General features: G+C 40.9%; 1 pseudogene; it reads right to left on the bottom strand.

Moving 5' to 3' along the window:
* Positions 1–9,551: 9,551 nt before the first annotated feature.
* LOC138407294 (general transcription factor II-I repeat domain-containing protein 2B-like) lies at positions 9,552–21,039 on the bottom strand (annotated as a pseudogene).
* Between the last annotated feature and the right edge of the window lie 4,350 nt (positions 21,040–25,389).

Below are 25,389 nucleotides of genomic sequence, written 5' to 3'. Positions count from 1 at the left end.
GAAATCCTAACCAGAATGAAATATGAAAATAATATAACCTGTAAAAGCCTTAGACTGTGACCGTGAAATGTAGTGATTTTAAATGTGACTTAGAATGGACACGAGTGAGCCCATAGCAATGAACAGTACCCCAAAATGGTGGATGACGCTAATGATATTGAAAATGAACTATGAAGCTAGCTCTTGCTAAGTTATGAGGTGAAAAGGTTTAAAAAGTTTTATTTGTGTGAGAATAAGCGAAGGCAAATTACACAAATGCTTACATAATAAAGCCTGCGTACATTGTGGCTCAGACCAATGGTTAATCAGGAAAGCAGTAGGCAGTTTCCTGTGGGTTTGTCAGAATAAGAGCATAAAAGCTATATTTAACACAGCTTTTCCTGTTACATTTCAGAATAAGAGTTTATATGGAAAATGTGATTTCAGTATTGTTTTGGATGAACATTGAGTAAGACAAAGACCATAATCAATACTGTTGATTTAAAAACAGTTATAAGTTAACAGTTCATTTGAGAAGAAATATAAATTTAAAAAGAAGTTAATTGAAGATAAATACTTTCGGTTAAAAAGGTGTTTACATGATGTCAACTTTAAAAACAATGTTGAGACAACTAGAATGTTGTAGTTAAATCAAAGTTATGAACTTTAATTTCTGAGTTGGAACAAAGGTAATTTTCAAGTTGAGTTTACTTACATTTTCAAGGTAGCAGGTGAACTTGCATTTCCAAGTTTAACCGACTTGAAATATCTTACAGTGTAGTTCTCAGGACCTGATCAGTACATGAAGTAACTCAGTGCTTTTTTGATTCCAGAGTATATGAGATTGCATTTAAACATCATGAAAAATGACTCGTCAACATGTGCTTAGTACAACATGAGACAAGACGTTCACAGTCAAGATAAAATGACCGGAGCGACACGCAGCCTTGATCTGGCACCATCGATTAATAACTAAACACATGATCATAAGTTTGTTACTAAATCATACCAATAAAAAATTAACTCGTTGCTTTTAAGTGTTAACTGACACAACACTGCAACTACTGCACAACAGCCAGCATTGACAGGCTGAAGTAGTAGAACTGGATCATCACAGTCCTCTGACCGAGCATACAGTCACAGAAATAAATGAACGTGGAAATAAATTTAAGAAATTTATTTATTTATTTCCACATTTATTTATTTCTGTATTTCTATTTTTATACTTAAGTCATCTAAAGGTTGACAAAATAGATGAACATGGTTGCGTTTCCATTGTGTAACATACATACACTGAGAGATGCATAGCTACACACTGCATGTCCTCTGGGCCAATGACCATCTAGTTAACTTCAGGGTCCCGTAGGAATATTCACTACCATCTCAAATACCTAGTAATTAAGATATCTAGTAATAAACTGCCTGGAAATGTGGTTGCTGTGGCTGTTGGGACCTGTTGATGATTGTGTTTGTTGGTTCCTATTGGGGTCTATGGTTGCTAGTGCTGTTGGGGCCTCTGGCTGCTGCTGCTACTGACGATATTTTGGTTGCTGTTGAGGCCTGTGGCTGCTGTGCTGTAGGGGCCTGTGGTCACCTTTGGGACCTGTGACTGCTGCTGCTTCAGGAGCTTGTGGCTGCTAATGCTGCTGTTGGGACCTGTGCAGTGGTGCCGCCAGGGGTGGCCATGGCCCCCCATACAAATTAGCTGGCCACCCCACTCGCCAGTCACATGGATTCTATCGTCAGTTATGTGTTTCATCCCAAATCATTTGGGCCAAATGCACAGCCAGCCAGGCCCAGGGAAGCCACTCTTGACCTTCCATCACTCACAGTAGCCCCCGGCCAGCCCCGCCCCCCTGGCAGCTGTTGCGCGCTCCGACATTAACGGCTCAGCGTGAGCGACATCGATTTCAAAAGGAGTGACGAGAGAAGACGGAGAAGACTACTAGAGAGTAAGTAAGTCATACATTTCTTTAGTAAAAGAAGAGGGGGGAGTATGCGTCGTGACATGTGCTTTTCAAATGCCAAATGGTACCGTTTACAGCACCTGTTCCAGAAACCTTATGACTTATTTTTTGACATTTGGAACTGAGTTACGTAGCTAACGTTAGCTGCTGCTTGTATATGTTATGTCAATTTGCAGACAATGAAGAGAAAGTCCACCAAAATCTCTTCTTATTTTAAGAAGAAAGTGAGTACAGTGGGAAAGAGAGAGCAGCAGATGCTTAGTGAGGAGGAGAAAGAGGAGGATGGAGGAGAGGAACAGACAGAGCAGCATGAGGTTACACAGGCACAGCCAGCATCAGTCAGAGAGCACAGTGACGAGGAAGAGCATCAGCAAGCAGCAGACCAGGGACAGTCAGCACCAACTATGGTCACAGAAGCGAGGCAGGAAAAGCAGGTGTTCGACCTGTTTGTGGACCAACAGGTGAATTTATGACTGTGTGGCCCTAATAATGAAATCGATGGCTAGGCCAGATAGTAACATCATCTGGAGAAATGTATATACTGTGTTTCCATTAAATTACAAATCATATCATCACTTAAAGCTTTCTGATTCATGTTTATTGGTAGTTCAGTTTGATTAGTCTGAATAGAAATGCCTAGATAGATAGATTGATTACTTTATTCATCCCCGAAGGGAAATTAAGTCATCATAGCAGCCGGTATATTTGAATACAATAAAATACAATACAACAGAATAAAACAAAATATTGAGATAGAAAGAATAAAAACAGAAACACAAGATAAATAGGTAGATAAGATAAGGTGCAGTGGCAATATGATGGTAATAGTACTGATGATATGATGGTAATGTTATTGTTAGACAGTATATAAAAATAGTACAGTATATATAGTATATAATATAACATAATGTGGCGGCACGAGCATAATTAAATTAGTTTAAGTTCGGATCAGAGGATCTTTCTTTTAAAACACCAACAACGCCACCTTGGGTTAGGGCCCAAGGACCCATACTTAAGGTCAATAATCACCTTTACACAAGGACACTCAGGTTCATTCACTCAGGGAGGGCAGGAGACGGAGTTAAATAATCACATACAATAATTTATTAGTTAAAATGAACACAGGGTTTGGCACAAGGAAACAAAATAAGGAGCCCAACCAAAAAGGGGGAATTGATGGATGAAGGCTTACAGGCTGGAGGAGTGGTCAACGAGGAGAATGACATCCAAAGGAAAGGAGAACACCCCACTCACACAGCAAAATGTGACGTGCATAAAGGAAATCTTAAATGGGGGAAATCACACACACACACACAAGGGATCGCCACCACCCAGGGGGGGACCACCACCACCACCGTCGGTCTTCCAATCTAGGGGGGAAATCAAACACTTGTTAAAAGGGCTCACAAACAACGAAAACCAAATCCCATAACGAAAAAAACAAAGCAAATTAATAACTGATCAATTTAAAGAACTGAAGAATAATATTGAAATTCATCAGAAATCACGCAAAGAAAAGAAAATCAGTCTCTGGTCAGAGACACCAACTCAATAAACCAAAATAAACAATAACTAAACAAAACAATAAACAACCCAAACTAATAAGAAATAACCAAACCTACACCAGACCTTGGTCAATTCTCACACGCACCACACACGCAGAGGGAAACAGCGTCAATAACAAAAAGCGAGTCGACAGGAGACAGCCGACAGGACCCCGAACCAAGCAGCGAGGTAGCAGCGAGGTAGTAGCGATATAGCAACGAGATGGCAGCGAGGTAGCAGACCGGCATTGAAGCAACGGTCACCACTCAGCTACTTCAGGGCTCTGACTTTACTTTAACACTCGTCAAGTCCGGTTCTTAGTCCGGTGGATTTTAGTCCCGTCCAAAGAGGGAGAGGTATGAAGGAGAGTCAGCGTAGCGGGGGGAGACAGCCACCACACGACATGCAGACTAGCAGACTGTTAGAGGGAGAGGGGTAAAAAAAAGGACTTAGCACCTGGCTTAAAACAATTAGCAACGGGGAGCTCTCGTAACTCACCTATGGCTGATCAGCAGCTATAAATGACTCGATGGTGTCGCAGTGGAGACGCCGGACCTATCAGAAAGTTTAATTAAAGTGTGAGCGAGATGCAATGCTGGCGAATGTGCGCGAAAAGCACGCTAAGGTGTGCCTACCTGAGCCCTGAAGGGAGCAGTCAACAATGCCCTGGAAGCGGAAGGGCCCGAAGCGGCAGGAAGCGAGAGGTCAGGGGGAGGGACATGGCCTACTTATATCGCTTCAGCCGGCCTGGTGATTGGCAGACAAGCCAAATAAGGCAGCAGCGGAGTTAGGTGTGCTGGTGATGCCTCGTACCACTACAATCATATATATTTATATAGATAGTAATTATACCAATATAATAGCAGCATATAGTAATAATGGCAGCAACAGTATATATAATAATAATAGTAAATATAATAATAACACGTGCACATGTATAAATGTGTGTATATAGACATATGTACAAAGAATATACAAAGAGTATGATATAATATGATATATAGAGGTATAAATATAAGTATTTGACTATATAATAGATAATATAATACACTATGAGTGTGAGAATATGTAGAGAGTGTGCAAAAAGACAGTATTATTGTATAAAATGATATATAATATTAATATGGTTTAAATTAACACATATCACATATGATGTGAAGTAAATGTTCCAGTATATGGAGCGGAGTGTTGTACAGGGTACACAGTGCAAGGAGACAGGTATATTTAGTGCAGTTCTGTGATGGTGGCTCTGACAGAGGTAGATGAGTTATAGAGTCTTATTGCGGTTGGGAGGAATGATTTCCTGTATCGTTCCTTAGAGCAGCGGGGTTGAATGAGCCTTTGGCTGAAGCTGCTCTTTAGTTTGTCCAGTGTTTTGTGGAGGGGGTGAGAGGGATTGTCCATGATTGCCAGCAGTTTTGCCAGAATCCTGTCCTCCACCACCTCCTCCAGGGTGACAAGCTTAGAGCCAACCACAGACTCAGCTTTCTTGATGATTTTGCTCAGTCTGTTGGCATACTTTGTCTTGATGCCCGCACCCCAGGACACCACAGCAAAGAACATGGTACTCGCCACAACAGACTGATAGAACATCTGCAGCATCTTGTTGCAGACAATGAAAGACCTGAGCCTCCTCAGGAAGTAAAGCCGGCTCAGGCCCTTCTTGTAGACGGCCTCTGTGTTGGTGGACCAGTCCAGTTTATTGTCCAGTGTGACACCCAGGTACTTGTTTGCAGGTGCCACCTCCACATCTGTCCCACCGATGCAGACAGGAGAGGGCAGGGGCTTGTTCCTCCTGAAATCCACCACCATCTCCTTCGTCTTCGCCACGTTAAGCTGCAGAGCGTTCTCTCCACACTACTTCACAAAGCGGTCGACCAGGTCCCTGTACTCAGCCTCCCTCCCGCCCTCAACACACCCAAAAATGGCCGTGTCATCAGAGAACTTCTGCAGATGACACGACTCAGTGCAGTGCTTAAAGTCATCAGTGTATGTGGTGAAGAGGAAGGGGGACAGTACAGTTCCCTGGGGGGCCCCGATGTTACTGATCAGACGATCAGACACACGGAGAGGCAGGTATTTGGGTAACAGCGGACCTCTTTAGTGGGGATGGTGTTGTCTATGCAGAACCCAATGTACTCAGAGACACAGTCAGTCAGGCCATCAATGTCCTCACCATGTAGCTCATACAGAGCATCCCAGTCTGTAGCCTCCAGCACTCCACGCAGTTTCCATGGCCTCAGTAGATCATTTCCTCAGTGTCCTCACTGTGACTTGGTGCTGCTGAACCACAGGATTGTATGATGGTGAGAGCAGGACTAGGTTGTGGTCTGACCTGCCTAGTGGTGGCAGGGCAGTGGAGCTGTATGTATCCTTAACATTTGCGTACAGCAGGTCCAAAGTCTTATTTTCACGGGTTGCACATTTGACAAACTGGCAGAATGTTGGGAGTGTGGATGAGAGGGAAACATGGTTAAAGTCACCTGTGATGAAGATGAAGGCCCCGCTATTATTATTGCTATAATTGATAATTACTATGGAGAGGGGCTAAGGATTCCACTGCAAGCACATCCTCTCTCTCAGCCTCCTTAAATTCAGAATATAATAAATTAGTGAAGGAAAATAGAGAGTACATAAAAATTGTTGGAGAAACCTTGCTCCTCACAGCTACGCAGAACATTGCACAGATAGCACATAAAGAATCAGAAGGTGAGAATAAAGGAAATTGTCCCTCTATTATGGAAGTGCTAGCCAAACACAATCCCATGGTCAAAAGAAAAATGAAAGGTCAAGGAAATGCAACATACCTTGGGCATGATACACAAAATGGAATAATTGATTGTCTAGCTGAAATGGTCCGCACCTCAGTAACTAGTGAAGTTGCCCAAAGTGAAGCTTTCAGCATTTTGGTTGACGAGACTAAAGACCTAAGCAAGAAGGAACAGATGTCCTTTATAATTAGATACTATTACAATGGGTCAGTATGTGAAAGCTTCCTCGCCTTTGAGGCAGCACAGCGCCTGGATGCTGCAGCACTTTCACAGAAAATAGTACAAATTTTGCAGAAGCAAGGTCTTAACTACAAAAACCACCTTGCAGGGCAAGCATATGACAGAGCCTCAGTCATGAGCGGAAAGAACACAGGTGTGCAAACACGCATTAAATCAGAGGCCCCATTAGCTTATTATGTGCACTGCAATGTGCATTGTTTAAATATAGTATTAGTTGACAGTGTGAAATGCATCCCTGAAGCTAATTGCATCTTTTCTCATGTGCAAAAACTGTATGTCTTTGTGTCAGGGTCATATGTGCACCAAAGATGGCTTGCAGTACAGAGGGAGATGTTTCAGGGGGGCCCCAAGAGAGTTACAAAGGCTGATAGAGACACGGTGGGCATGTAGGTATAATGCTTGCAAGACCGTCAGAGACAGACTGCCAGCCATCGTACGTCTACTAAAAGAAATATCAGAAGAGCGAAATGGCGACAGAGCAATAGAGGCAAGAGGTTTATTAGCCCAAATAGATCTCAAATTTGTTAGCCTCCTTGTAACATTCACCAGTGTTCTTGGTGAGATAAAATATCTGTCAGATATTTTACAGTCCCCACAACTCGATTTGGTCACAGCTGTCACACTTGTGGACTCTCTTCTTGACACATTGCAGAGTTACAGAGAAGGCTCTCTCTTTAATGACATCTGGGGCAATACTCTAACTCTTACTGAGCAAACATCAGTGCTACACCTCCAGGCCATCAGGTCAAACCAAGCTCTAGGCTTGAAGGGCATTACATGTTCACTCCAATAGTCCAAAGACAAGTCAGCACAGAGAAGGAGTATTCTCGGACAGGTTCATTCATTCCAGTTATTGATGTGCTTCTCTCTGAGGTGAAGAGAAGATTTTCTAAAGAAAATTGTGTCATAATGAAAGGGATACAGGCCTTGAATCCCTGCGGACCCACATTTTGTGAGAAAGATGTAATGTTTCCATTTGCCTCACAATACAACTGCAGCACTGAGGATCTACAATATGAGATTCCCCAGCTTAAGCAAATTCTTGTGAGGAAGCAAACTAGTGGTCAGGAAACACCAAAGAATTTAACAGAGCTCACTGTCTTTCTGGAGCCATATAAGGAGGTCTTCCACCAGATGTTTAAACTGTGCAAAATTGCACTTCCATTACCTGTGAGCACTGCATCCTGTGAGCGCAGTTTTTCTATGCTAAAGTTAATCAAAACTGCCATGAGAAGTACCATGACTTATGAGCGTTTAAGTAATTTGGTTGTGCTAAGTGTAGAAACAAGAAGTGCTAGGGCCATAAATCTTGATGACTTTGTGGATGTGTTTGCCAAAAGACACAGCAACAGGCGAATAAAACTGTTCTGAAACATGCTGTATAGCCATCAGAATCAGAGACTATTGATCCCTGGTGGGAAATTCTTGTTGAGTGTTTCTGTACTTGCTTGTTGCTTGCTTGCTTGTTTGTTTGTATCTGCCACTACCTTCAATTGTTTTGATTACAATAAATGTACACCTTTAAATTAAGCTGTATGTGTCTTTTTAAGGATTAAGTATTTCTGATTTTTTTCTAGTAGCCTGTATACTACAACAGTATAATAAAATCCTGAAATGATGGTTTTTAGTTTTGGTGTTCCACCCCAAGAATATAAGTGGCCCTACTGGCCACCCCTATGAAAATTTTTTGGAGGCGCCCCTGGACCTGTGTTAGCTTTTGGGGCCTGTGGCAGCTGGTGCTTCTGCTGATAATGGGGCCAGACGTCTCTGTGTACAGGCACACAGAGGAAACCTAATCCAACATACCACATTAACTACCCAAAAACCAAATTTATCAAAATAAGTAGATAAACAAACAAACGAGATTAGCTTTAAACAAATACTAACAAAGTCAAACAAACAACCCTTTCTAAATACCCCCCTCTTCAATCATGCTTTGGTCTCCTCCACTTCCTGTGGGCTGGTCTTAAAAGGCCACTTCCTGCAAGCTTCAGGCCTTTTGCCAGGGGAGCTTGATGTAAATAAAGGGTAAGTGTTATTGCAAACTAAAAAGAAACAGATTAAGTCAAGCAAATATTTTATACACCCAACTCAGAAATAAAGATGCTATGAACAAACTATGTGTCATGTTCACTCAAATGAAATGTAAAAAATTATACTATACTATAATTATAACACTGAGCTTATGGTAAATTGTTTGTATTTATATAGCGCTTTTCTATTCTTGATGACCTCTCAACGCGCTTTACAGTACAGTTTTCTATTCTTTTTGTTCTATGCAAATGGGGAAGACTGGGGATCGAACTGCCGACTTTCTGGTCTGCCGACTTGGAGGATGACCACTCCACACCTCAGCCACAGCTGACCCAGCAGACTTGATTATTGTAATTCCTTAATATACTGTATATGTCCAAAATGCTGCAGCAGGTGTTCTGAAAAGAACCAGGAAAAGACACCACATATATCCTTTATTACATTCACTACACTGGCTTCCAGTTAAATTGAGAATAGAATCTAAAATTCTCCTCCTCACCTACAACAATAATAATAATATTATGGCACCATCACACCTTAAAAAACTCATAGTACCTTATCACCCTACTAGAACACTGTGCCCCCAGAATTCAGGCTTACTTCTTGTCCCTAGAGTATCAAAAAGTAGAGTAGAAGCCAGAGCTTCCAGTTATCAGGCTCCTCTCCCGTGGAATCATCTACGAGTTTCAATTCGGGAGGCAGACACCCTCTACGTTTAAAGATTAGGCTTATAACCTTCCTTTATGATAAACCTTATGATTAGAGCTAGTCCGGGCTTGTTCTCAACCTGCTCTTAGTTATGCTGCTATAGGTCAAGAACTTCGGGGACACATGACACATCGAGCTTCCCTTTCCTATTCTCCCACCTTATCACTTCAAAGAAATGAATGTCTCATCAGAACATGTTACTGACTTGACTTCTTTCCCGGAGTCCCTATACCTCATTGTTCGCAGATCCAGGATCACATCATGGATTATGATAATGGATTGCAAATCAGAGATCGCAGATCCTGTATCATGCTGGCTGATCGTGATAGTATTGGCGGTTCCTGTATTGTGCTGGCATCTGACCATAGTGGTAGACCATGATTGAGGTGGCAGCTGATGGTGGATCCTGATGGCGGCAGTGGATCATGACGATGGATAATGATGGTGTATCCTGAACGTGGACTATGATTACAACAGGACTACTTGATATACAATATGTCTACTCAGATACTCTACCATTACTGACAATAATTCCTCGATTCACTTACCTTCCATTATGCTACAAACTCTTTACTCTAACCAATGCTGTAAATCCTCTTATTTTTCTGATGTTCTCCATTACATGTGGCATATTTTACACTTCTGTCTGTCCTCAGAATATAAAATAAATATGAAGCATGAGATTTCTTAATTCAAGGGAAACAAAGACAGAAATTTGGTTTAAGTACAACTGTAATTCATGTACACAGCACTAAAGCCTGCTCGCTAATACATTTGCTTCACTACGGGCTGTCATGCCATTAACAATGGATCCATTCTCCTCTGACTTAATTGTCACGCTGTTCGGATTGTGGCGCTAGGACCCTGACTTACTTTTGACACATGGCGCTGTTCATGATGCATTTCTGATCATAGGTTTTTAATTTTGGTGCCGATTGGACAATACAGAGTGGTGTTAAAAAACAATCCTGTTTCATGGCGAATCAGTATGTGGCACAATGACCCCTGAGTTAATATTGACATATGGAGCTGTTCAGGACTCAACTCTGATCTTAGGTTTAAATTTTGGTGCCAATAAGAAAATTCATAGCAGAGTTAAAAACAACTTCCTGTTTCATGGTGAATCAGTAGGTGGTGCTATGACCCTGACTTACTTTTGACATATGGAGGTGTTCAGGCCTGGAGTCTGATCTTAGGGCAAAGTTTTTCTGCCAATTGGGCAAGGCAACTTAATTCCACACTGTTCAGTAGGTGGTGCTATGCCATTCCTCTGATCATATGTTTTAATTTTGGTGCCAATTGGACAATGCACAGTGTTGTTAAAAACAACATTTTCCCACTGATCGTCATGTGGCACTATATATGTTAAAATAAATCCCTTATTTTTGGTGAATCATCAAACTTTGACGCCATGCCACAGTCAAACCATGTGAGGCACACTAAAAAAAAAGAGGTAGTTTAATTTCCATGTTGTTGAGATGACACTTTCCTGAATTTAAAGTTGGTTTGATGAAAGCTCTATGACAGGGTTGGGCAATTATTTTTCCCCGGGGGCCACATGAGGAACAGAAAATATTGTGGAGGGCTGGGTCAATAGCCTGAACAAATTTCTGTATATTAATTTTATTTCTTCGTAAAAAGCGCTATATAGCATTGTTTTGACAAGCTGTGACTGGTAATAATAAATGTTGTGATTATTAGGCAATGAAAAAGTGAGATTGCCTTACAAGAAATGTCATTTATTCAATCACATTTTCAAAAACAATGGTACACACAATGATGTTTTTACCATTTGTGATTTGCTCATTTCTCCACTCAGTCACACTGAACCAAAAACACATTTTAATTATATACAGTACTGTTGAAAAGAGGAGATCCATAGCTTTCTAAAAGCATCAATATTGTCTTTGTACTCCAAACATTAAGCAGTCTAACCTTCTAATTTGCTGTTTTTCAGTTCTTTTTTCTTGTTCAGTGAGAGAAATCAAGTCTCTATTGGACTTTAACAAGTGTGTAAAAGTCAGGCTGAATGTCTGAGGTGGCTATGCGAAGCACAGCTTACAGATGATCATCAGTGAGAGCGGATCTATGCTTGAATTTGTTAAATTTCATCACTGAGAATGTTTGTTCACATATGTAGGTAGAACTAAAGAGAACCAAGCATTGAGCATGTCTCCTCATGTTTGGAAAGTTCTCCTCCTTGAGAGAGGAGTAAAAATCCAGCAGTAATTCTGACTTGAAGTGCTCTGCCAGTGCCATATCAGACTGCAAGTCAATGAGTTCCAGCTGAGCATCACTGGGTGCATTATCCACACTGCAGGTAAAGGGAGAAGAGACCATGTGCATTTCATCCTCAACTGTTTTGAAATCTTCAAATCGCCTTGAAAACTCACCATGCAGTGCTCCTAACATGGATGAGTACTTGCAGAGGTGATCAGCTGATAGTGTGACTTCGTTCAGGGTTTGCATGTGAGTGAGAGTGTTGCTCTCCAGTTGGCTTGAAAGAAACTGCAACTTTCTCATAAAAGCCTTCACCAGGCTATGCATTTGATGAACAAAAAGGCCTTTGCCTTGCAGATCGGTGTTCAGTTTATTCAGCAGTGCAGTCACATCCACAGCAAATGCTAAATCTGCCATCCATTCCCTTCTCTCTGAGAGCTCTGGGATGTCTTTGCCTTTCTTCTCATAAAACCTCCCGAATCTCTGCTTTCAGGTCCCAAAATCTTTTCAGCACTTTGCCCAGGCTGAGCCATCTGACAGTTGTATGGTAACCAATGTCACCATGTTCAGTCTCATGCTCCTCCAAAAGCGAAAAAAACTATCTTTGATTTAATGCTCGTGCCCTGATGAAATTTACTATTTTGATGAAATTTACTGTGCACTTTAAGCACTGACTTGCACAACACATTCTGATGTATAATACAATGTAAAAATACCAATTTCGGCTCTGGGTCGATTTCAGGTACTTTATCTTGCATCCGTTTCAATCAGTAATTTTCCCCGTCAGGTTTGGACAACCATTGTTAGTGACTGCTGCCAGTCTGTGCCATCTCAGTCCTAGTTCGTCCATTCATGCATTTACCTCCGTAAACAGATTGCTCCCCGTTGTCGTCCCTTTCATTGGCCGCAGTGCTGCCAGCTCCTCCATAATCTTGCAGACTTTCGTTATCCCATGGAAAAATATAAGTAACTGGGCTGTGTCACGGACAAGGAGAAAAAGTCAAAATTTGCCACCTCACGTTGCAGCTGATGCTCCATATTCCATGCGATGTCCTCGATCCTCCTCGTCACTATTTGCCTGGACAGCGGGACTTTCTCAAATGCTTCTTTTTGGGGGGGGCATATTAGCGCTGCAGAATCCACCAAGCACTCTTTAATGAACTCCATCTCTGAGAATGACTTGCTGTTTTTAGCGATTTTGTGGATATTACAAAGCTGGTCTTGGTTGCTGCCTCACTGGATATGTGAAGCTTGGTAAAAAAGCCTTGTTGCCTCTGTAGCTTAGCTGGCAAAGCTTCGGATGTCCGTGCCCGTTCAGCATCGGTCAAGTTTTTGTATTTCACTGCATGTTTTGTCTTGTAGTGTCGATTCAAATTGTATTCCTTAAAAACGGCAATCTACTCTCCGCAAACTAAACACACGGCTTTGCCACTGATTTCAGTAAATAAATACAGTCCATGTTTTGTTGAAAACTCCACATTCGGCATCAACCTTTCTTTTTTTAGCGTGACCGCACATTTTTGAGGGCTAGCTTGTGACATGGGAATGTCAGGTAACATCTGTCACTTGTCTCATCACACAATGAGCGATCATTGGCTCTCATACTGACATTTTTTATTCGTAAATAAATAAAAACCTCAAAATAAAAGCAACACAGCCGTATTGCGTGCTCTGATTTATGTTATAATTTACTTGACCTCAGACGGGCCAGACAGGGACAGCCAACGGGCCCGTGGGCCCTTCTGACAAAGTTTGACATGGTTGAAGTCTATGGCCAAGGAAGAATTAATCAAGGTATGACGTGCAAAAAACAAGACATTTCCTGTTGGCATATGAAGTTGTCATCTTGTCATCTTGTCTTACAAGTGCAGTTTGGAGTAGATTGAACCATGTACAGTATCTCCGAGATATAACAACCTTGTGTTTTGATGGCCACGGTCACACACCCTGTAACGAAAGCTCAAAAATCGGGGTAGTTTTAATCTCCATCTTGGCTCACTTCCTGTTGCAAGTAGGTGGCGGTATCACTACATACAGACTAAAAGATCAGTTCAGGTCGGGGCTATGATGAAGCAAGACCAATTTGGGGCCATGAGAACCATGTGGCTTTCAGGGGCTCCACTAACCTATCCAATATGTGTACATGTGTGGCCAAGTGCTGTCCCCACTAGCCCCGGTGCACCAGCCACATCCAATAAATATCCTATTTTGTGTGTTGTTTACACTGCCAGTGTAAACAACAGACAGCAGTGACATGCAGTGGAACAAAGGGAAAGCCACAGCCAGTGTGGCCCAGGCATAACATAACATGAGCTCACAAGATTCCCCTGCAACTTTGGCATCATATTGGGTGAGGCAGGGAGAGGTGAAACAGTGGACATTTGGACTGCAACTTTGGTCTCAGTTGTAGAATAATTGCAGCCCTAATCCCTACATAGTATTAATACAGTTATCAGAGGTGTCACTACAGGGGAGGAGGGAGAGGGAAGGGATCTGTCAGGGCAAGACGAGGGAGAGTTACCAGAGCAGCAGGTGCAAAGGAAGAAGATGAGAGTGAAATAATTGCAGGTTTGTATCTGTAAAACAAATGTGTATTATATTCCTATGTGATCTGCATGATATCAACAAGACCAATACAATGCAAAGTGAAGAATTGCATTTAAACTATATCAATATGTAGTGTATTAGTTTTTAAATATTTCAAAGGAGCAAGTTATGAATGCTATAATGAAAATTGAGCTTATTGTCCCTTTCATTTTCTTAAGAAAGTAACAGATTTTCCCTTTGATTGTCTATGGATATGTACAGTAAAATATTGTGAAACTTGACATACAGACAGTGGGGCTCACTTTGAACATTCATGAGTTGAAATATCTATGTCACCTGCCAGGGTTTTCCTACAAAAATATATTATTAAGTTATGAGTGATATGATGAAAAAAATGGCCAAATTTGTCATTCATTTTCTTAGAAAATCTACAGTAAAATCCTCCAAAACTTGCAATCCGGACAGTGGGGGTACCAATGAAAATGGGTGAGTAGAAATATCAGTATCATCGCTTGTGAATATTTTTTAGTCCTCCAATGAAAAAGTAGCCACGTGCCATTCATTTTCTCTGAAATTCTACAGTGAAATCTTCAAAACTGACATACAGATAGCAGGGGGTCACCCTGAACAGGTGTGGATTGAAATATTTGTGTCACCTTGCAGGAGTTGTTTTAGAATAATATATTAGCACGTTTTTAGTGCCATAGTAAAAAAAGAACTAGATTTTCCAAAACGTTTACAGTAAGATTTTCGGAAACTTGACATATAGACTGTGGGGGTCACCCTGAACATGCGTGACTTGAAGTCAAACACTTCTTTCTTCAAGTTTAATTCAGCATCTACAGATGGACTCACAGTACACATCACCTGAGTTTTGACAAATGAGCAAAAAACATAGGTGAGATTTGCGTTCTTATAATCCACAGACTCCTGCCTGTTATGGAATTTTCATAGACACTGTCTCACTGGGGCATAGTGCAACAGGCTGTTGTGTTCGGGAAGTGTGAGAGCTTGGCGAAGGTCAAAGCCTTCACTCCTTAGACATCACAGATATGAGACTGCGTAAACAGGCAATTCTGTCTCCATAACTAGAAAATACATTTGATTGTTTAGGAACAAGCACACCCATAGATTAAATGATCTGTTGGGGTTTAGAGCAGACTTCAGAATATGAGAGAGCATCATGTAAAGATGTTGTGTGGATGAATTCTGATTTTCTCCTTGGCCAAGCTTCAATAAATATTTCAGCATAAGACATCAAAGGGCTCCTGAACGCTTTCTTCATTGATGAGTTGACCATTTATCAGCATATTTTCCACAACACTGCCTTTAGGTATGTAAAGGTATTTGTAACTCTTCTGATGACTTATCAGTCGAGGATACATCTTGCCCAGATGTCTCTGTGGAAGACCCTGGAGTGAGACAGCGGGTGTGCGATCCCAACCATATACAAGGAAATACCATTAAAAATGAGGCTTCAAAAAGGACATAAGGTTAAAATATTTGAGCAATAGATAGTAAACCTAAAGTTGCCCTTTGAGATAAAACCATGGTCAATCTTCCACACACACCTCTGCCCATGCAATATCACATCCACAAATGACAACATTTCCATTAAACACCTCTCAAGAGTTTGTTTTTTTTTCAAACATATTTTTATCAAACTTTTTTGCAAAGCATTTGTGAAAAAGGAGCAACGCAAAATATGAATTAGTAAACAATAATTAAAAACAAACAAACAAAAAAAAAAAGTAAAAGTTCAGGGAGATTGATCCTTTTCCCAGGCCAGGTCTATAAGTCCTGACCTCATCCTACGAAGTGCAGTGGCGCCAAGATAGACAAGAAACGGATCCCATGTCCGGTAAAATAAAAAGGGTTCATCCTTCAATGCTGCAGAGTAAGCTTCAAATGGAATAATACTAGTCACCGTTTGTTTCCACTGATTGAGAGTGGGAGCTTTGTCTGAGATCCATAAGGCCATGATACATTTCCGAGCACAGTGTAGCAGAATGTGTAAAAGGTCTCTGTTGTGAAAATCTGCAGGTAACTCGTCCTCCAGTCCCAGCAGGCAGGTCCTTGCACTCAATTGTAGATGACTCTTGAAAATCACATTAAACTGTTGAACAACTACAGAACTGCTGGATGAGGTGACAGCTCCACAAACAATGAATAAGGGATCCAACAGCAAATTGACATTAAATACAAAACTCAGACAAAGTTGGGTTCATTCTGTGCCTGTCTTCAAGGGTGACATACAGCCTATGTAAAATCTTGAATTGCCTTTCCCAGGCAGAATTAGACACCAAGACCTTTGAGGGATGGCTGCATAGGGCATCCCAGTCATCAGGCTCTATTGTACCCAGGTCAGAGTCCCATTTGCCTTTTACTCTAACAGAGTTATCTACATTGAGACTACAGAGAATCTTATAGAGCTTCTTAGTGAAAGCTTTATGCTGCACCTCATTTACCAAAAGGAATTATATTGGTGAGATAGCCAGGCCCATTGAAATCTTTCAAGCCATGTTGAATAAAGCTCAGAACTTGTAGGAATTTAATAAAATCCTTATTGGTGACCCCATACTTACTTTTCATTTGCTGAAATGTTAGAATTGAGCCTTCCTGAATCAAGTCCCCAACAACTTTGATACCCTTTTGCTTCCAATCAGCAAGACCGCCCTGAAGTCCAGGGTGAAAGTCTTTGGGTTATCGTGAATAGGAGTTAACAAAGAGAAACAGTTACTGTACCCTTCCAATTTTCTGACTTTACGCCACATGATCAGCATATTCTTTAAAAGTAGATTGTCTTTTGTTAGGGTCGCAACTCTGCCTGAAGAAATATATAACAAATTCTGCAAAGGGATCCTTCCTAAAGAAGCTGATTCACAACTGAGCCATATAGAATCAGGGTCGCCTGTGAACCATTTCAAAAGAAACTTCAAACTGTGTAGCCCACAGGTAATATGAAAACAACGGTGCTGCTAGGCCACCATTTTTAACAGGAAGACATAAATAACTGTATCTCAGCCTGGGTCTCTTTTTACGACAGATAAATGATATAATAGCATTATTCAATTTTGTAAAAACATTTTTTGACAGCACCAATGGTAACATTTGAAAGAAGGGAGGATGTTCATTTTGATAAGATGAATACGTCCTAAAAGGGATAGAGGCAGGCCACACCATCTATCAAGGTCCTGTTTAATAGTTTGTAAAAGAGGGGCAACATTTAATTTATATAGGTAATTTAGACATGGTGAAACTTCCTGCTGGAGACCAGCAAAATGGTTGTGAAATGCCAGGATCCAATGTCTGCGAGTCACAGAGCGGCATGGCTTCACTTTTAGAAAAATTTATTCTATAGCCAGAAAAAGAGCCATAATTATTAATTAGTTCTGTCAATTTAGAGATGGACTGTGCAGGGGAGCTTAAGAAAATCAACACATCATCAGCGTACAACGAAATTTTATGCTCATGATTACTTAGGGAGATTCCTCTAATACTAGTGTCTTGTCTAATGGTGGTAGCTAGAGGCTCCATAGCTAGCGCAAATAAAAGTGGGCTTAGGGTGCAGCCCTGCCTAGTACCCTGTTCAATCTTAAGACCTGAGCCCTTTTGTGATTACAGCTGAAAGGGTTGATGTGTACAAGATCTGAATCCATTTAATAAACTCCTCTCCTAGGCCAAAATTTGGGAGTGTGAAAAATAGATAGGGCCATTCCAGCCTGTCAAACTGCTTCGAGAGAAATAACCAGAGATTCTGCACTGTACAGAGAGGAATGCTGAATAATGTTTAGCAGGCGTCTAACATTGTGTGAAGAATACCTTCCACATATAAAACCAGTCTGGTCGTTATCAATGATAGTGGGGAGAACTTTTTCTAAACGCATGGCCAGAATCTTTGCAAGAAGCTTCAAATCTAGATTTAAAACAGATATCGGCCTGTATGAAGAGCACTCTTCAGAGAATTTTTTAGTACCAGAGAGATATTAGCCTCGCAAATGAGGATTGCAGCATGTCCAATAAAGGATTAACTAAGATTGTATTAAACTTTTCATAAAATTCGCCAGTGAAACCGTCAGGACCTGGGGCTTTGTTGTTGGGGAGTAGCTGGATACAATTCTTAATTTCACTCAGGGTTATTGGTTTACATAGATCACCTCTCTGATCATCTGTAATTTTTGGTAAATCCAGCTTTGCAAAAAAATCAATCATAGCTTGCTCTGAGAGTGGATTGAGCTTTGAAGAGTATAACTACTTATAGAAAGTTTTAAAGGTGTCATTGATTACTCTGTTGTCATAGCTATGTGTGCCAGTTGAATCCTTGATAAACGAGATATTCTGGGCTGGAGCTCAGTTTCGAAGATTAGCCAAATATCTGTTAGGTTTGTTAGCATACTCATACATCCTCTGTCTCATAAAAAACATAGATTTTTCAGCCTTCTTTGTTAGTACACTCTCCAGTGCCGCCTTAACCACATGTATATCATTTCTGAGTTCTTCTGATGGAGATAAGTTGTATTTAGTTTGAAGTTCGTGTAGTTCGAGTTCGAGCTTCCTTTGCTCTGCTCTACTGTTCTTTTTCAATTTAGTAGTGTAAGATATAATGAGACCTCGCACATAGGCTTTCATAGTATCCCATAGCAAGCCGGGTGAAACATCAGGAGTTTTATTCTCTTTAAAAAAATAGTCTAACTGCACTTTTAGGAATTTCTCAAAATTAGGGTCATGGTTCAGAAACATACCGTATCTCCAGGGTCGGCTTTGACATGCAGGATTCAAATTATTTAAGGTTATATAAATGGGTGCATGATCTGATACAATTATATCTCCAATAGAGCAGCTCTTAATTATACTCAATGAGATTTTAGGGGTGAAAACAAAGTCAATTCTACTGGATGTTTTGTGTACACCAGAATAAAATGTCCTTAGGATGTAAAACACGCCAGGTATCCACTATGTTAAGTTCGTCACAGGTTTCTACCATGGCTCTAGCCCCTATAGACATTGAATTTTGTACTGACGGCAATTTGTCCATTACTGAGGAGAAATAGCAATTAAAATCACCCGCAACGACTGTATTCTCAATAATCCAATCAGCAAACAAGGAAAACACTTGTGAGATAAAGTCATTAGACTGGACTGGGGGAAAGTAAATATTCAAGAATGACACCAGTTGACCATGTAGACGGCCCCTTAGCATGACATATCTACTAGATTTATCAGAAATAGTTTGGACGTCAGATAAAGGTAGATGCTTATGTATTAGAATGGCGACACCCCTGCTCTTACTAGTAAAAGATGAACTAAACACTTGCCCCACCCAGTCACGCTTCAGCTTTAAATGCTCATTATCGGTTAGGTGTGTTTCCTGCAGGAGAGCTATATGAACATGTTCTTTTTTAGAGAACTTAATTTTTTTTTCCTCTTAATAGGATTATGTATACCCCCCACATTCCAGCTACACATTTTCAGTGTAGGTCTGTCACTGGCCATCATGAGTTAAGGAAAATACAGACAACTTGTGCATAAAAATACTGAAAGCCACCAGAGCTCCCTGAAGCTAAACCAAAAAGCAAAACATAAAAAGAAAATGAAAAAACTGCTTTGCCAACATTTAGAAGATAACCATATCCAAAAAAACAAGCAAAGATAACAGATAGACATTGGGGTCAGACGTAGGTCTATTACACCCATCAGGGGTGCGAGCTAACCTCCCTACTCAAATAGAGGAGGATGCTGGACCAGCTATTAAACTCTTTTCAAACCTTGAATTAGTAACACACCTCAACTGCTGGCCCGCAGCTCAAATAAGAGAAGAAAAATTATTAAGAAGCCATCAGTGAGCTCGTAAGCAACTGCAAATGTATAATGGTGTCACAGTTATGTATTTTCGGTGTTCCCCTCCTTGTCCCTCGCTATGTTCCACCCTGTGATTCTCCTGTGTTGTTCTGTGTCCCTCTCCTGTGTTCCCTCCTTGTCCCTCGCTATGTTTCACCCTGTGCCTCTCCTGTGTTCATCCCTGTCTTGGTTATTGTATTTTGTTCTCGTTGATAAGTTTGTTCAGTGCTTCCTGTTTTATTTTGTAGTCCTTGCTCCCTGTGTGTTTTCACCCATTGACTTCCTGCCCTCATCAGGTTCACCTGTTTGTCTTGTGCCACCTGTCCCGAGTTACTAATTAGTTTCAGTGTGTATATAAGTCTTTGTGTTCCCCCCTTGTGGTTGTTGGTATGACGTCGTCATTTCTGGTCTGGTCCTGTCCGTCATCTAGATTCTGGTTCTGTCTGTTCATGTGTCCCGTCAGCTCTCGTCACGTTTCCTCGTAAGTTTGTTTCCTGTGTTTCCACTCCTGCTTTTGAGTGCGACTTTTTGTTTCCTGAAGATTTCTTGTGTTACGTTTACCCCTTTGAAATAAATCACACTTTTTGTTAAACCACATTTAGTTTCTGCGTTTTGGTCCTCCCCTTCTCACGTCACCCTCCACTCGAACCCTGACAAATGGTGAGGAGAAAACAAAAATGAAACAAAGAAAAAGGATCCATAGTCATAAATCTATAGATCATGTAACTAGAATATCCATATAGCATAGTCAGAGACATAAAAAAATCTCCTAACAACAACAGAAGAGACAAATATAGACTGAAAAATAAAGAAAAGTTACCAGTCAACCCGTCTCAGTGCTATAGAGAGCAAACCTGACATTTGCAGAGAAGATCAGTAGATGACCACAGCTGAAGAAACAAAAACTCTCACTCATCAGAGAGTGTGGAGGGCGATCCTCCACGCTGTGACTCTTTATCCAGGAAGGCAGCCACTTCTTTAGGATTTTTGAAGACTTTTTCCTGCCCATTGTGTTTGATCCTGAGCACGGCTGGGTACATCATAGCGAAGACGATCCCTCTCTCCTTAAGCTGCTGTTTCACCGCGTAATATTCCTGACGTTTCTGTATAACGGCAGCAGAGAAATTGTCGAAGATCTTGATCGAGGCGCCGTTGTATGCCAGGGACTGTGCTTTCCTTGCCGCTTGCATGATCCAGGCTTTATATTGGAAGTTGTGGAGCTTCAGGATGACAGCCCGGGGCCGCTGACCGGGGAGTGGACGACGTGTGAGGGCACGATGGCATCGATCCACCTTAACAGATCCTCCTTTTGCGCTAATCTCCAGTAGTTTCGGTAGCCAGGTCTTGAAGAAAGCACCGGCTCAGTGCCTTGCCTTCAGGGAGCCCTTATGTTGCACCGCCGGCTCCTGTTCTCCAGGTAGTCAATCTTGTCCAAGGCCGTCTCCAGCTTGCTCTTGACCTCGGAGACCTTCGTGGTGAACGTTGCTGCTGCGTCTTCGGAGTTTGAGATGCGGCCTTCAGCCTCTGTCATTCGTGTGTTCAGTGAGGTGATTTCAGACAAGCAGGCTTCAAGGTTCTCCAGAACCGGGTCGATCTTTTTATCAAAGGAATCCTCTACACCTTCACGCACTTTAGCAGATATTCGTTCCACCAAGCTGTCGACGTCAACTTGCCCCAGCATTGGCCGCGTGTCGTCCGACATGTTACAGGCTAACATGTCGGACGACACCGAGGCGATTGACTCTAGGCTGATTTAGCAGAATTCGCCGCGATATTATGTTTTCTCTGAGTACAAGGCATTCTCGAACTTATAAACTCCGATGTCTGCTCACTGTGACAACGTTTTTTTCTCTTTTTTTTGGCAAAAAATAAGCTAACGGATACCGAGCTGCCGGAGCACAAACGATGAGCTGCTACTCCGCCATTTGCATCACGTGACCCCCACCTCTCAAGAGTTTTAAAAAGGGTTAATATATAAGCATGTTATGAATGCCATATTGAAAAAGTAACTACACTGTAAATTTGCCCCTAAATTCTTAGTAACATCTTCTGAAATGTGACATACAGACTTTGGGCATCGCCCTGACCATGCGTGAGTTGAAATATCTGTCACCTCTCAAGAGTGTTTTTAAAATAATATATTTGCAAGTTATGAGTGCCATATAGAAAAAGTAACCAAATCTGCCTTTAATTTTGCACTGTGCATTGTCCAATTGGCCTCAAAATGGTCAGGCATCATCAGAGCCCTTACCTGAACCGATCTATTCTTCTATATGTAGTGATAGTGTGGTGTCTGAAATGCTATATGTAGTCCTCCCCATAAAAGAAATTTATCCTTAGGTTTGAGGTCCACAGGTCTTGAGGAATTTGGAGAAAGCCTGAACAAATGGTAGGGTGATAGGTCACAGTTCTAAGTGCAACACTAAAATTGGGCTAGTGTCGTCTCCCTTCCTGTGACTGTATAAACGTGAAGAGCTGGTGCTATTCCCTTCCTGACACCGGACAATCTGGAGGAAAGCCAGATGCATTTTCTTTAGGTTTACGCAAACAACCCTCCTATATAAACGAGGAGATGAAGTTGCCTCGACAGAAGAGATTCACATTGGCCCCGAATCTCTCTCCAGGCAGCAGAAGAGATTCACATTGGCCCCGAATCTCTCTCCAGGCAGCAGAAGATTCACATTGGCCCCAAATCTCTCTCCAGGCAGGAGAGATGCACATTGACCCCGGATCTCTCCATATGCAGATTGCATTGCTTGTATTGATGCTGAACTTTTTTGTAATAAACATTTTATACAATTCAGACGGTGTCATCGGAGATTCCTTCATCATCTTCACATCATCGCAACCCCAATATACGACAAGACTTGGCGTCACGAACTTCGGACGTGTTGTGTCCTGCGGCGTTGCCGACAACTTCAGCGGACCTACTCCCGCACCACGTCGACAAATGAAAAGGGTGAGCATTTCTCACATTATTGGGTGCTGGTACGTTCGTTGCTGCTGTTGTGTGCTGCTGTTTGGTCGCACCGTAAATGATTCATCTGTGTGGGCATTTCATGATGTGTTGCTGTTGAGTGGAGCTCCGTTCTAAATTTGATTTTGTTGCGTAGTGCACAACGCAACAGGGGGGAGTATAATAGAGAAAAAATAAGGGGAGTAAAAGAAAATGTAAAGTACTGAAGATAGTACAGAGTAAAGTAAAGGTGTAGAATAGTCTGATTAGTAACGATAAGGTGAGCTAAATAACATCATGCGAGATTAATGAAGAAAGGGCCCTCATCTTCTTAACAGTAAGACGTGTAGATTAGACGCTGTGTGAAAATAGACTTTAAGGAATAGTCGGATTTGGTTTAAAAAAAGTAAGTAATAATCCTGGGCCCAGGAGTAATTGGTAATGTGTAAAAAGATGTAAAAACGGATAAGGTAAAAGAGTAAATAAGGAATAAAGTGAAAGGATAAAGATAAGGAATAAAGTAAAAGGATGAAATAAGAGTAAATGCTTGAAAAGCAAATAGGAATAAAGGTAAGAATTAAAAGAAAAAGGATTTGACCAAGCCCTCAGGGAGGCGATTCTAAATCGGCCTAAATCCTAGAAAGTCACTAAGTGAATTTCAGGTCAGTTCAAGGAACTGGAGATGTAGAAATAACATTCAATTGTAAGTTTTCAGTAATAGTTGACGAACAGATGCTTGAATTAACCTCTCATTGAATAACTACACCTCAAAAGGTAGCATAAATTTAGATTTAAAAGGATAAGGAAGGAGCGGCTAAAAGCATGCTATAGTAAAGGTATGAATGAGTCGACTTGAAACTTTAGGATTGGATGCTGTCTGTGTCTTTGGACTGATGCCGAAGTTCTCTGTGTGTGTGTAAAATCAGCTGCCGAAGTTCTCTGTGTGTGTGCGTAAGATCAGCTGTTGGAGCTCTGTGTGTGTATGTGTGTGAGATCAGTTGAGAGCGCTTGATCTGAGTGGTTTGTGTTGCTGTGTTGGTTTAAATTGAATAAATACATGTGGTTGAGTAATAAAGAGACTTACTATTTTATAATAAAATATATTTTAGTTTTTTTTTAATCTGTTAAAGTACATTCATGAGCCCTATTGATGATAAAGGGACTTTATGTTTTGATTAAATACATGAGCCTTTTTTTGGGGACGTTTCAAATATTTTAATAAACCTAATGAGCCTCTGAAAGGGGGGACATAATGATTGGTTAAACATGAGCCCCAAAAAGGACGTTTATAACTATTAAGAGAAATAAAGAAATCAGTGAGGATGTTTTGTGTGCATAAGCATGGATAAAACGAGAGAGTATTGGGAAACACTGCTTGGGGATAATAAAATACTATTAAAATTTGAGATGCTATTAGGGTGAATTCAATTTTATATTGATGATGTCTGGTATGTGACTGTGCGCTGATGTTTGAAAAGTGGATGACTTCTGTCTTAGATAAAACAGATCTAATGTGTTGGCAGATGTGCGTGATTTGTATTGAATTGTTATTTTGCTGTTATAAGGACTTAGTGTGATAAGATATTAAGTTTCTGTCTGTTTTCTCCCTTATCCACCTATGGTGTGTAAGGGAGAGGAGAGAAGAGAGACATAGACGATAAATGGAGACGCTGACCAGTGTGTCCCAAGGAGCGATACTTGCTGTGTGCAGCTCCTAATTCCAATCTGATCAAGGCCAGTGTGGTTTTATCCACAAACTCTTTAACCTATATCTGAATTTAAACATATGTATGTCCACTCATTTATAGTCATTATTATTGATAGATATTAGTTTTCTTTGACTTAAATGCTGTTATAAAGATATTTCTCAATTTGGGGGGTGTTGGAGAAATAACTCAGTAAAGTGAGAAGATAAATTGAGCGAGTTGGGAGATCGTTAAGGTGTTACTTTTTTATGGTTCTGGGTTGGTTGTGATTAATGCTTGTGTGACACTTTTAGTGTTTGCTTAAGCTTTTAAAACATTCAGTAGTAAGAACATCTGGCTTTGTATGGCTTGTTTATGAACTCCTGTCACTTCTCCTACATCATGTGTTTCTCTTACACTAAATTGACTTAGATAAACATTTCAGTATTGCCTGATATCCATTAAGCAACTTGAGACTCTGAGTTGTTTCCTTTTTAGCAGAAAACTACCATTGTCTATACTTGGACTAATCTGAGCTACCAGTTTTTGTACTTGTACATTTTTACTTTTAGTGCATTAGTACATCCATCTGTCTGCTTATATATATGACATCTCACATGCTGTAGTTTTTTAATAGAGACGCTTGGCAAAACTCTGACCAGTTGATGCATTTAATTAATTCATGGAGTATGATGATTTGATTTAAACTCAATGCTGAGAGTTGCAAAAGTGAATTTACTGTCTGTGTATGGTTTATTCTGATTTGAGCTTCATTGATAATTCAATTTTGTGATTGTTTGATGATTTGAGGTGAATGTGTGTGAGTTTGATGACAATTAGGTGGTTGTCTGGCTGTGAGTGGGAACAAATTTGGTGATAGTTTGTCCCTTGTGGGAAAG

The sequence above is a fragment of the Paralichthys olivaceus genome, chromosome 3 (genome assembly GCF_024713975.1).
Source record: "Paralichthys olivaceus isolate ysfri-2021 chromosome 3, ASM2471397v2, whole genome shotgun sequence".
NCBI lineage: Eukaryota > Metazoa > Chordata > Actinopteri > Pleuronectiformes > Paralichthyidae > Paralichthys > Paralichthys olivaceus.
Note: the sequence above shows the minus strand (reverse complement) of the source record. Positions and strands in the feature narration are given on the sequence as shown.